Here is a 13,469-nt window from a genome sequence, read left to right as displayed (position 1 = left end):
ATATCGAGATATGAATTTTGGGTCATATCGCCCAGCCCTACCATCTTCTCATTTTTCTTTATTTCCATGACTATTTATATCGTACATTTTCACTAAAGGCATCAAATCTATGAACGAACACATACGGAGTTACGTGGTAAACAAAAAATTGTGTGAAAAACTCAAAACATGTTTGATATTTTTATTTCTTCAAAACAGCCTCCCTTTGCTTTGCTGACAGTGAAACCTTGACCTTCTCTCAACGAGCTTCGTGATGTATGCGTAGATATTACACAGTGTACTGCAAGGACGCTGTCTCATTAAAGCCTAATCATTCAAATAATCCACTTTAACTGATCTACTCAACAGCCTTACCAACTGAACTGACACACATATTACTCCAAGTTAAACTCACACAGCTATTTATTGTAACACGTTTTATTAACGTAGATCTGAACAAATGGGATTCTGCAGTTTTAAGCATGCAGGAATTCCAGTTGTTTAAACATTGACACAAAAATGTAAACCTAGCCATGAGTCGCTTTCCGAAGCAGCAGTGCTACACGTCGCAAACAGCTCCACATCTTCTCTCAGTTCCTGGACAGTGCCTGCAGCACCAAAGGACTGTGTCGCGGTAGCAGCAACTGTTCCTCTCCTCCTCATCATCATGTTGAGTGTTATGATTTACTTTTGTTTGTGTTTGACAAGGTTTGTGTTCTTGCCACATGCATCGCAAACCGCGTCCTGGCTCCGTCTATGATCAGCTGTTATTGTCAGCAAAACGAGCGAGGACACGAGCCGTGATGCATTTCTGCAGCCGTATTTCACATATCACTGTGACAGGCGGAAGAACAAGTAGATCCTACCAATCATTTACACGCTCCCAGTAACACAGTGTTCTTGTTAATGATAACCTACAGAAATTACTAATATATTAATATGACAATCGATTCCAGAACATAAATAAGTGAAACAGGAAGAATCAATATTTTATAATTAGAAAGATTTCTAGAATGATTTGGCATTTTGTAGTAACCTTCACTTTCCCATAATTATTTTTTGAAAAATTCTGATTGTTGATATGAGAGCATATTCTAATAGTAGTGAAATTGTCGATTTCACAATAGATTTCAAGCATCTTTAGAATTCTCTTTAATTTGCTTCACTCTCTTCTGAATTCTTTATGCCTCAAACAGATTTGTTAATTTCACCAAACCAGTTAATCGCTCATCTAGTTGGTCTCATATCTTTCTGTTGCACAGGCTAAAATAAATGCACTACACTGCTTCAAAGCACAGTGCGTCCTAACAGCAGGACACTGTTCCACTTGTCATGCTACAGCCTTATTCCAAAATGGATCAAATTCATTTTTCACTTTAAATTCTACACACAATGCCTCACAGTAGCAAAGTGAAAATAGTGTTTGAAATCCACATATTACAAAATAATAAACTAAAATATAACATACGGCTTTGCCATGACACTCAAATTTGAAGTACAGGTGCATCCTACTGACTTTCTGTCACATGTTTCAACAACTTGATTGAAGTCATCCTGTGACAGATTCAGTTGATTGGACATGATTTGGAAAGGCACACACATACCTGTTTATGTAAGGCCCCATAGCCGCCACCATATCATCACATTATCCTCCTGAAGGACAATAAAGCCGCATACACGCTGATACAGAGAGACAACTCAAAGCTGGAAGCAAAGACTTGGCTGAGTGGTTTTTGTTTTGTTTTTTCTTCCACAAAGTCTCACGTTTTCATGTGTCTGTATATCTCTGATCGCCTGCACAGAATATCATCAAAATGGTGGTAAAAACCAACACAATCATACATTTGTGTCCTCAACCTAGCTGTGGGACAACGCACCTGGTTTTAAAACTTAAGATGTGCACAACCAACCAAAGCACAACAAATACGGCGGCATTAGGAAGGTGACGGAGAACCCAAGGTTCACTCTGACAGAGCTCCAGCATTGCTCTGTAGAGGAAAGACAACCATTTCTGCACCACTTCACCAATCAGGCCTGTGTGGTAGAGAGGCCAGACAGAAGCTACTCCTCAGTAAACACCTGCCGGGAGTTGGCCAAAAGGCACCTAAAAGGCTCTCAGACCATGAGAAACAAAACTGTCTAGTCGGCTAAAACAAAGGTTTAACTCTTTGGTCTGAATGTAGCGCTGACACCAGGCTCCTGGCCAGTACCATCCCTACAGCGAAGCATGGTTGTGGCAGCATCCTGCTGCAGGCATATTTCAGAGTTGAAAGAAAGACGAATGCAGCAATGTAGAGACATCCTTGATGATAACCTGCTTCAAAGCACTCTGGACCTCAGACTGGGATGAACAGGCCCACGACCATAAGGTGCTAGACACACAGAGAGAAAGCACTGATGTTACTCATCCAGCTCAAAGTTACTCACCTAGTGGCGAGGGCTACTGAGTAAGCTATGCTGATTATGAAATGATCAGGGGTGGAGCCACACAGATACACCACCTCAACCTGCTGAAAGCACAGAGAGGCAGGACCCATTTCTCTGGTGAGAAGACTGAAGAAGACATTAGCTATGGCTTGAAATTCCAAATTCATTGCCACCTCACTCTGCTGTGATATGGTAGAGTGATAAGATGTACCACAATGTAAGGAGTGCTCTGACACATTGATAAATATGTTTTTTCCTTTCTCGCAGTCGATTAGATGAGATGATAAGGCAGTATGAAAAAATGTTCCTATTAAGTTTTGAACTGGACTGTCAGTAGCTTTTGGTATACAATCCAAACATCTGACACAAGCCCAGAAATCTGATTTTGCTGCATTCCAAAATCACTTTGAGGATGTGTTCCCCTCCGCCCAGTCCCACCACACTTACACTGCACCACTTTGAAACTCGCCCATGTCTGATGGTGCGTTCACGGCTCTGTAGGTTACCTGAACACAAAAGGCAAATGGTTCAGAGGTAACTGGCTGCTCACATTGACAGCTCACTTTTTCACTGGACTTAAGGGAATCTGCCGGTAGTCTGGTTGTCTCCAGAAGGAAAAGATGGTGCTCTCTCCACTCTGTATGGTTTTACCAATTCGTCACCCTTCCTGTCAGCTTGAAAGCTCCATCACTTTCCAATGCCTTTACATGATTTCAGCATTTGCACTGACATCTGGCTGAAATCTCTGATGGCGGCAGAGCTCGTGGCCAACACGGAGAAGTGGGTGTTTGGATGGAGGAAGGTATCTGCTATCTCGTTATCAGTATCTAGGGTACTAAGACCATTCCAAGACCAAACAAAAGGTAAGCTGGCTTTTACATGTGGTTGGTTACTAGCTCAGGTTTACTAGCTCAGAGCTGTGTTCGCAGTGTCTGACTGAAACAGGCTCTTTGTGGGGAACCCCTGCATCACATTACTGCACACATTACTGAAGCACTTGGAACACAGGAACACCTATGCACGGCTCCTCTTTGTAGACTACAGCTCGGCTTTTAATACCATCCGGCCATACAAACTCCGTCCCAAACTCCACCAACTGGGACTTAACTCCTCTCTGTGCAACTGGATTGTGGACTTCCTCACTAACCGTAGACAGAGTGTCAGAGTGGGTAAGAACACCTCTTCCACCCTTGTGGTCAACACCGGTGCCCCTCAGGGGTGTGTTCTGAGCCCTCTGCTATACACTCTCTTCACCCATGACTGTATTTCCTCCTGCGCGTCCAATCTCATTGTTAAGTTTGCCGATGACACTACAGTGCTCGGACTTATATCCAACAACGATGAGACAAACTATAGGACAGAGGTGCAACAACTAGAGTCATGGTGCCACGACAATAACTTGATCTTAAACACCAAAAAGACCAAGGAGATCATTGTAGATTTCCGGAAGAAGGGTCATAACAACCATCTGCCTCTCTTCATTGGCAGTGAGGCGGTGGAGAGGGTGAGCAGTTTTAAATTCTTGGGGGTAACTGTGACCGAGGACCTGTCCTGGGGCAACCATATCACCTCAGTTGCACGGAAGGCCCAACAGCGCCTCTACTACCTGAGGAGACTGCGGAGCGCACACATTCCCAGATCTCTGATGTTGAACTTCTACAACTGTGCCATCAGCAGCGTTCTGACGTATGGATTTCTAGTGTGGTTCCCCAGCTGCACCAAGGCCGATCAGCAAGCACTCCAGCGGGTGGTGAAAGAAGCTGGCAGAATTATTGGAACAAGTCTGCCAGAGATCAGTAATATCTTCCCCACTCGCTGTCTGAGGAGGGTGCACAGTATCCTGCGGGACCAACATCACCCTGCGCGCCACCTTTTCCATCTGCTGCCCTCAGGGAGAAGGTACAGGTCTATACAGGCCAGAACATCCAGACTGGCCAACAGCCTGTATCCACAGGCTGTGAGGCTCCTGAACTCTCTGCCCCCCTCTCACGTACAATAACCATATCCAACTTCTTAATAGCAATGAACTGGTCTGCATTGGTGCATCATATCTTTATTCTCTTCCCCCTCCTGCCCCCCCCCCTCTTTCTTAATAGATAACTATCATATCTGATATCATATCTCACAGTACAATAATATTGAATGGGTTGCATTGTTGTACTTTGTCATGTTTCTCAGGTCTTTGTCTGAATTTCTACCAACATTACTTGTCATGTTCTCATGTTATTGCTAAGGATTGTCTATTGCATTGGAGTCACACTGGGTTAAATATGTACACTTGGGTTTTAAGGGGTATTTATTATTTTCTTCTTTTTTTGGGTTGTATGGAAGCCCCAAACGCAATTTCATTGTTCTTGACAATGACAATAAATAAATACTACTACATACTACTACTCCGAACTGTTTTTGTTCTGCAGACTGATGCCTCAAGCATGAGGCCTGTTTTGTCCCTGCAGGTAAATGGGGTCGACCCCACCAGTGGATTACTCGAGACAAAAGCTATCAAAGTGTGCGACCAGACTGCTCATCCTTTCCCACTTTCCATCACAAAAAAAGAGGCCATGCCTGGATCAATCACTGGTATCGCTCCTTAAGACCATTTAAATACAAGAATCTGTAGGCCAGGGGTGCAGACGGCTTTGGCCAATTTCCTGTCTTGTTCATGGGGGGAGGAGTAGGCTAGGCCACAGAATGGAGGTATGTGGTCGCAGGGTGTGGTTTGTGGTTTATGGCTCAATTACAGGGAACGGGGTGGGCAGTGCCAGGGGAAACTGGCTGGCACATATGCCAGCAAACATATAATTATGTCTCTCTGATTTCACACAGTAGCACGCTGGGATCAAGGTGTGTGCAGCAGGAGTCTAGTGCTGCCAGCTGTGAAGGTGTAGCCTGTGAAGGTGTAGCAGTGAGCTCGAGCTGACAACATAGTGCAAATCATTGGAAAGTGCAAATTTGGTGGTGAATAAAGAAATTTGCAGCGACCAAGAAACGCTGTGTTAATGGTACATGTGTTGGGGTTCCCACAGATGTGCTACAGCTTTTTTTAAACATTTACATTTTTACATAAGTTGTGTTCCCAAATAATCTGTCCCACAGTACTGTTTAGGAAATCTAACAAGTCCTCTCACTTCTCCTCTAGTCACATAAATTACAGTAAGTTATACTTTTTCAGGAGTGAAATCATCGACCAGGTTCAGTAAATATCACACACTGATCAACCTCTTTCTTCATGGTTCATTAATGTGGAAAAACATAACATGTCCACTCTGCTACGTTTATTTATTTATATTTAATCTTGAATAAAATACTAAAAAAGATTTTTGTCGTCTGCATGTGTTAGCTGGTTGTGCTTCACATGAGTAGAAATGGCTGAGAAAACATCATCCCTGTTACTGTCAGGGTTTTGTGGACACTTGTCCCAAAAATGCCATGCAGGGACTCTTTCCATGACGAAGGTGGCAAAGAAAAGCTTTTTATTTTTTATTTTTTAAAATCACATTTCAATGATATTATTTTGAAATAGAATAAACTGCCATGGTTTTATTTAAAAAAGAAAGAAAGAAAAATCATGGTATGCTTTATATACCAAGAGTTCTCAAGCTGTTGACTTTATTAAAATGAGCAAGCACTTTGTACAGAAATTGATGTTGACATGAGACTTTTATTAAGTAAAACAAAAAGATACATTAAATTAAATCAGTGAAATGGTAAAACCAATGTGAAACCAGGAAAACGTTAACTTCTCATAAAAATGTCTATTTTATTTAAAAGTTCGCTCTTGGCACAAAACCCAAAAGTTAATACGGGTGTAGCCGTGAAATAATATTAAATCTGCATCCTGATGGGTTTCATGTATTTACAGGGTGGGGCGAGCTTTCAGCCGTGGTACATCCTGTCCTATTGCTCCTCTGTCCACCCTGGTACGTGTTTTTGTGACTATAGAGAAAATAGACAAATTCTTAATGCATATTATAATTTTATACGTATTTTAAGAGTTATAAGAGACTGTTAGTTATTATCCTTGTTAATCAAATCGAGTTTTAAATATTGCTTAAAGGTGCAGCACTTCGCACCATGTATTACACTGAAACATAATAAGGCTGATTCATCGAGTAATCTGATTATAAAAAAAATCCTTGACACAAACTTTGCTTCGACATTTCTTTTAATCCACGGCTCTGTGGCGCACGGTTGTCACGCGAGTGCTTCACCTGCATTTATAACTAAAAACAGACCTGGAATAGAAACGTATTGAGGAGCAGCATGTGTGTGTAACTTGACAAAGTTACGCCTACGCCGCCCGCATTTTAAAACATAAACTATGATAACAAAGCGAATACGATGCTGTCGTAGTTGAACGTGGAGCCAGGAAAAGGCTAGTGGGAGTCCTTCATCAAACCACCTGACCAACAAACTGTAGGTGCTCGTCCACCACCGTTTGCTTTACACAACAAAACATCTGCAGCAAGCATCCAGAGGTTGTTTTAAACTTAGCCTGATACGATGTTTAAATGACAGCTCCAGGCTGACAGCACTTAACTGAAACAGGATGTTTCAGTTATTTCTTTATTTCTTTTTTCTTTATTACGTTGCGCTGCTGTGTTGTACATAGTGCTGATGCGGGACAGTTTCCAATGTTGCTGTATTATTGTACTAGGTATGACTGTGCAATGACAATAAAGAGTTATCTTATCTTACAGCTGATCTAAACATTAGGAGCACATGCCTTTGAAATGGTAAAATAAATGGCCTGTATTTGTGTAGCGCTTTTCTAGTCCCTAAGGACCCCAAAGCGCTTTACACAACCTGTCATCCACCCATTCACACTGGTGATGGCAGCTACATTGTAGCCACATTGAAAGGCCAAATCTGTGCAAAAATGTGGATTCATTCTCATTTTCTGTCAGGTAGTCACACTGTCATGACGTTCTGATGGCAAAAGCAAACAAACTTTCCTTTTTGAATGTGGTCGGGTTGTTGAACTGCATAAGCAGCACGCCATCGCTGCTGAGGCGGGACGGCTGAGGTTCAGAGGCGTCCAGATGTTGCAGAGAGCATCCCTCATGACTGAAGGCCCATGACTCACTGGTAACGACTGGGATTTTCAACAGGACCACGTTACAGTACACAATGCCTGCAGGACGAGGGATCTCTTCCATCAGTCATATTAACATTATTATTAATGTTAATTACCATCTCCACCATCATGTCTTGGTTTAGGGTTAAGCATTAACCAACCAAACATGAACACACACCGAATCTACCTCAGGAAATAAAACAGAACTCTTTTTATCCCCATTAACATCAGAAAGCCTCCAAGAAGACAAAGCAAAGATACTTTTTTATGCCTTAGTTTAGATCACATACATAGCTTTATTTATTAGATTTTTCATTTGAATTTTTTTTTTATCTTTAATTTTTAATTTAATTAAAATTACTCGATTAATCAGGGGAATTTTCAACAGAATACTCGATTGTTAGAATAACCGATGCAGCCCTAAAACACACGATACCCGAGCTAGTGCTGGTTTCTTCCATGCTGACATACACAGTGGAAATGGTTGCACCTTTCATGCTTGGTTATATACAAGTACCCCTCTGGCACCAAGTAGATGCACCTATAGCATAAATCTGAAAATCCCAGGTGATTTTCAGAAAATTGACCTCTGACCTTGACGACAAAGTCATCGGGATTCAAACTTGTCTGAGATTTTTAGTAGTGTAACGTATGGTATGATTTTTTAAAAAAAATCTTATGTTGCCATGTTTTTGTTTTTTTAGATTTTTAGAAAAACTTGACCTCTAAGCTTGATTGTGACCATTGATCTAAGATTTTTAGTACATGCGCTTTGGTCTGACTTTGAATATCCAATGTGATTTCCTTCATAAGAGTCGCACACAAGATTCTCAGAACACTTGACTTGTGACACTGAAACTCATCTGAAATTTCTAGTAGACGCACATCTCGTACCAAATTAAAAATCATACAATGACAGATTCCCGAGTGACTGCATCCACAAACTTTGTACAGTGATGTACATGACGAATGAAAAACATCACCGAACCAAACGTTTATGCTGTTGTCTTCCTTGTGCACAGCCATACGTTCCCAATGTGTCTTTACAAACGCTCAGGTTTTGTTTCATCTGGTCACATCCCGCTCTCACTTTTTGCAGTGTAGCCCGGGGCAGTCGCTGCAGATGAGCTGGAGGCACAGATCTGCGAGCAGGTCTTTCTCTATGGGCGTGTCAATGATAGATTAGTGTGGGAGCATAGGGATTCCCAGACTGCACAGAGGGCCAGCACTGCAACAGTTCTGTTGTAACTTTATTGCAGTTTATTGTTTGATAACAGCATTTTGGTTATTTTGTAAGTGATTTAAGTGTTAGTCACATGTTTAGTGAGAGCTGTTAATTATAGATTTAATTTTCTGCTAAAGGGGAGCATTTAACAGGTATTTTCATTAGAAAACTGCGTTTCCCAGAATCCTTTGTGGTAGACGAAAGTTACTCTGGGTTTTTTTTTTAGCTAGCAAGAAGAAAGTTTTCGGGAAGCCATTATATGTTGCTCTGATGTCGAGCAGCTTATTTGTTGTACATTCCCCCTTTTGAAGCCTTATATAAAGACTATCGTTTCTACAACTGATTTCGATCCATTTTTTTGGCTAAGTGGATTCACCACAAGTTCTTTGGAAAGCTTCTTGTTTTTAAGTTTGAGCCTGACTGATTTCCCCCCCCATCAGCCATTCCCTCTGAAGAACACATGAGCATATTCCACATCTATCGAGTATACTGACTATATGGACAGCCGTGTGCATAGTCAGGCCATAAAAAGGTAAATCCTTTCTCTGTGTGGGAACAGGTGTTTATACAACATCCATAATTGATTAGAGAGAGAGATGGAAAAATATGAAAAAAAAAATCTTTTAAATATCAGACTGTTGTCACAGACGGGTGGAAATTATAGATTTTCTTCACTTTTTGTATCGGCCACTCAAACTTTTCACCAGCCATTATTTGTCTATTTTGTGTGTAACATTTGAATGGTGCATTTCACCTCCTTATGGCCTTTAGACAATCCGAGGTCCCTGATGGCCTCTAATTCGGAGTATTTTGTGCTAACAATAAAGCTATCAGTCTTGCTGCTGGAAGGCGTGTGCTGCCGACAGTTGGAACAAAACATTGACTGGCTGCTCTCATCAAAAGTGAGCCAGTCGCGTAACTCGTCGTTGTCACTTCTTTTCCATTTTTCGTTAAAAAACTGCCGTTTAACGTCCCATCGTAACACCTCTTGAGGAGTGTTTTTGTTTCTGCCACCTGCTTAGCTCCACAAATGTAACACCACATTGCTAAACTGCTCGAATTTTCCCTCCTCTTTCAAAAGCCCCTTTTCCATTAGTACCTCCTCGGATCGACGGATCACCAAGACTCGGATCGACTGGTGTTTCATTGTAAACCAGTACTACCAAACCCGCGTGGTTGTCACCATTGCAATGTGTTTGAGCATCCCGCGACGTCGAGGCGAAGATATACTTGCTGCTCCGTCTGTGGCTTTTCATCACTCGTGAACCACAGCGTTGTTTGTTTGGAGCCATTTCCCTCATTGCCTGGTTTCAAAGATGGCAGTTTTAACTTTCGTGAACAAGACGTGCTCGTGACTCGTCAAGTGACGCTACTGACCAGCCAATCTGTCGACGACACATTTTAGTACCTGCTCGGATCGCATAACGGCATTTAGAGCAGACTGGCAGCAACACATCCGCCCATGACAGGTCAGGACTGCAAATTAAACGTAGTTCAAACTTAAATCCGCCACGTGGCATTGTTCAAATTTACCACGACTTCATAAACTTACCCGCATTTGGCCAGTGGCGGGTGCTAATTTCCACCCCTGGTCACAGATCATAATAAGAAATTTCCAAGAATATACTTGGACATTCTTTAATATTACAGTCCTAGGTTTTCAAGAACAGATCAAAAAATGTATTAACCTCATCACACCACAGACGCCACTGGGAAGCATGGAAAACCGCATGTATATGAAAGTTCAGAAACATACCTGTATCTAATACACCAAAGCGTCCAAAGTCAGGATATTATTCTGAACAGCCATGTCTCTCTACGGACTGTTACTGAGACATGTACCACAGCCTTTTATTAAACTAGTACCACTTCCAGACTCATCAGTACCAAAGTATTGTTAAGTGTCTGGACAAACTGTTATTTAAGCAATGTTAATGTATTCTTACAGAGCTCATGTTTCCTTCTTTTCAGCTGAAACAAAGGAGCTTTAAACCTGCTGGTCTTCAGCGCAGCCTTCTGACTCCACCGCTGATGGTATTTGTAAAATAGTTACTTACCTGGGAAAAAACAAGTCTATCTTATTGGATTGTTTCAAGTTGTTTTTTATCATAACTTCTTAAAGAGGTATGAAATGGAAATTGAATGATTTCTGTCTCATATAGAATCCTTTATAGGCTGGATAAATGCTCACTTTATAACTAACCATTACTGACACAATAACCATGCTTTTTTTAAGCACCACTCACTTTTCCAGCTACTATTTTTTAAACCACCGTCCTCGACTTTTACTGCAAGGTTGGCATCAAATTTAAAATGTGCAACATTTCTTAGTTTCGACATTTCAAATGCTTTCTTTGTTCCATTTTTAGTCGAGACAATACATTACTTACAAACCATGACATTGTTTTTGTTTACTTTTTCCACACTGTCACACCTTTCTAAAAATCAAGGAGGTACACTACTACAAAAATGTAAAAAGCTTTCACTGTGGCAGCGAGGATGTGTATCCTGCTATGGCTGCCAGGAGATTCAAGAAAAAGGACGAGTAAAAAACTCCACAGCTGAGATTACACTACTACTCAACAGCAGGGACCTTTCATTCATACAACCCCACAATCACCAAGTGTGTGGAAGGCTGAATGTTTTAGGTCTGGAAACGTTTACCCTAACATTCAAAGGCTCGGGCGTTGCTTTAATGCCACACTGTCACAAATTTGCCATAAAGAAGAGAAAAGTGACAAAACAATGAGAGCTTTTATTCCCACAGTCTTCCTGTGGCAAAGATCTGAGTTGTACAGTCAATCCTGTATGAAGATGAAGTTAAAATGGCTAGCTCCTGTTGACAAACCTCTTATAGGAGAGGAAGGCACAGATATCCGTCTCCATTTCACCTCAAAGATAACTGTACTGTGTTATCCTATATAGCGCGACTGAAAGAAGTCAATGTAAATATCAGCATGTGACTGCCTGAAATCCCGAGCAAGCAGCAGCAGCAGCAGCAGCAGAGAGGCTGAAGAGGCACCAATTTGTCTGAAATGAGCTTGTGTGCACCAAAGAATAATAGCAGCACACATTAAATATTGATTCCAGTTTGGTGTCTAACGTCATCTCGACATCCACCTCCGTTAATCCGCCGATCAGGAAACAATCAGCCGTCTGGCCCGAGTAAAGCCTTGCCCTTACAGTAAAATGTTGGTTATGCTGACAGGCGCCAGGCAGCCATTTAGGTGCATATGGAGTCAGTTGAGTCTCTACGTAAATGGCTGATGCATTTCGAATTTTTCTTCCTAATTGCTGAGAGCCATCAGCACCCCCGGCCTCCTCCTAGCGCCTTTTAATCCGCCACTTTATATAGCCTTGCTTCAATAAAACCGTCTCACGACCTCGTCTCATTCCACTGTTCTCTCAAGAAGCTTGTACTAGTACCTGAAAGACCGTGTTTCTTTATCGAGTCTGAGTTAACCCCTAGAGACTCTGGATGAAACAATGAAACGGATTGGAGGCACTCCGACCAACGTTTCCATCAGAATGTAATTACAACACGTCCGTTAGCAGCTCGGCGCTTATCAAAACAAAAAAGCCACACACGATAAAAAAAAGATCCATAAGTGTTTGTGTTGCGACTGGAGGCCTTTAAATGTAAAGTAACAGTTGCAGGCGGCATTGCTGGTCGCCAACATGTCAGCATGCATCAATAAATAGCGAAGCAAAGGCGCTCCATTGTCTGACAGCGTATCAGCGTATCCGCTAACAGGAAAACGACACAATAACCGTCCGGCTGCGACGTCAAATCCACAGTTGCCGTTTCAAAACATCCCTGACCAGAACCAGGCCCCGTACACATCCTCGGACTCACCTGTATCTCCTTTCGCCTCAGTGTGTAGCGTCTCCGGGTTCACGGTCCGGTCCTGACGCGTTGCAGCAGCCCCTCACCACCAGTCCCCGGCACCGGCAGGCAGCACTGAGAAGCTGATTGGGCCTCGATAGACACTCACCCTTTCGGTGCATCCAGACAGCCAGCTAATTGGTCAGACGCTCTCTCCGTGAAGTCCAGACAGCGCAATGAATGGCTGTTCGTTTCCACAGAGGACCCAGACAGACAGCTGATTGGTCGTTTATTTCCGCGGCGGAGACAGAGTGCGACTTGATTGGATGGTAGTAGTGTTGTTGTCTGTGTCTATATGGAGAGCCATGTTACCTCAAACGAGACGAAAAAAACAGTGTTTGGTTGTATTCACTGAACTAAACCGGATCATTTGTGCTGCTCCAAATAATTTTTACCCAACGACGTCTGAGCGACCAAAAACAACAGCTACATTTTCCGAGGAGAATTTTAGTGACTTCTTGTTACACCCGTTTCCTAACGGGTATTCTGTCATTACATGCATGACAAAGACCCAAGGGAGGACAAATGTAGCTCGGACAGCACTGGATGGTTCAATGATAGGAAACGTCATTACTTCTATCCCAACTACTGCGCTGCAGAGCGGGTCTTTGTAGGCAGTAGTAGCAGGTTTATAGTGGTAGGCTGGTCAGGGGACGCTGCCCGCATGCCTTTAGGACTTGCAGAACATGGAATAATATACATGCTAAATAAAATTTTACATGCTAAATGATTTTGTATAGCCCTTATCTAGTATTATCAACTACTCAAAGCACTTTACACATACCTATATTCTGAAAATTCTGAAGCATCCAGCACTAGCCTATGTCACACTGACAAGATCAGGAAAATCATTTCACCATCCTTTACTGATGATT

The 13,469-nt window shown here is 42.2% G+C and overlaps 1 protein-coding gene across 2 annotated transcripts in view; it reads right to left on the bottom strand.

The window, feature by feature from the left end:
• Positions 1 to 13,091, bottom strand: part of gatad2b (GATA zinc finger domain containing 2B) — a 41,685-nt gene extending 28,594 nt beyond the window's left edge. The window contains exon 1 of one of the 2 annotated variants that reach the window (XM_005720906.1): positions 12,565 to 13,091. The gene's annotated coding sequence lies outside the window, so the exon portion shown is untranslated. The remainder of the gene's footprint in view (positions 1 to 12,564) is intronic. The other variant, XM_005720904.1, reaches the window with a different exon arrangement.
• Positions 13,092 to 13,469: the final 378 nt, after the last annotated feature.

This window comes from Pundamilia nyererei, unplaced genomic scaffold (assembly GCF_000239375.1).
Source record: "Pundamilia nyererei isolate P.nyererei 1_Seehausen unplaced genomic scaffold, PunNye1.0 scaffold00003, whole genome shotgun sequence".
Lineage (NCBI taxonomy): Eukaryota > Metazoa > Chordata > Actinopteri > Cichliformes > Cichlidae > Pundamilia > Pundamilia nyererei.
The sequence above is the reverse complement of the archived record's forward strand: the minus strand, read 5'-3'. Positions and strand labels throughout refer to the sequence as shown.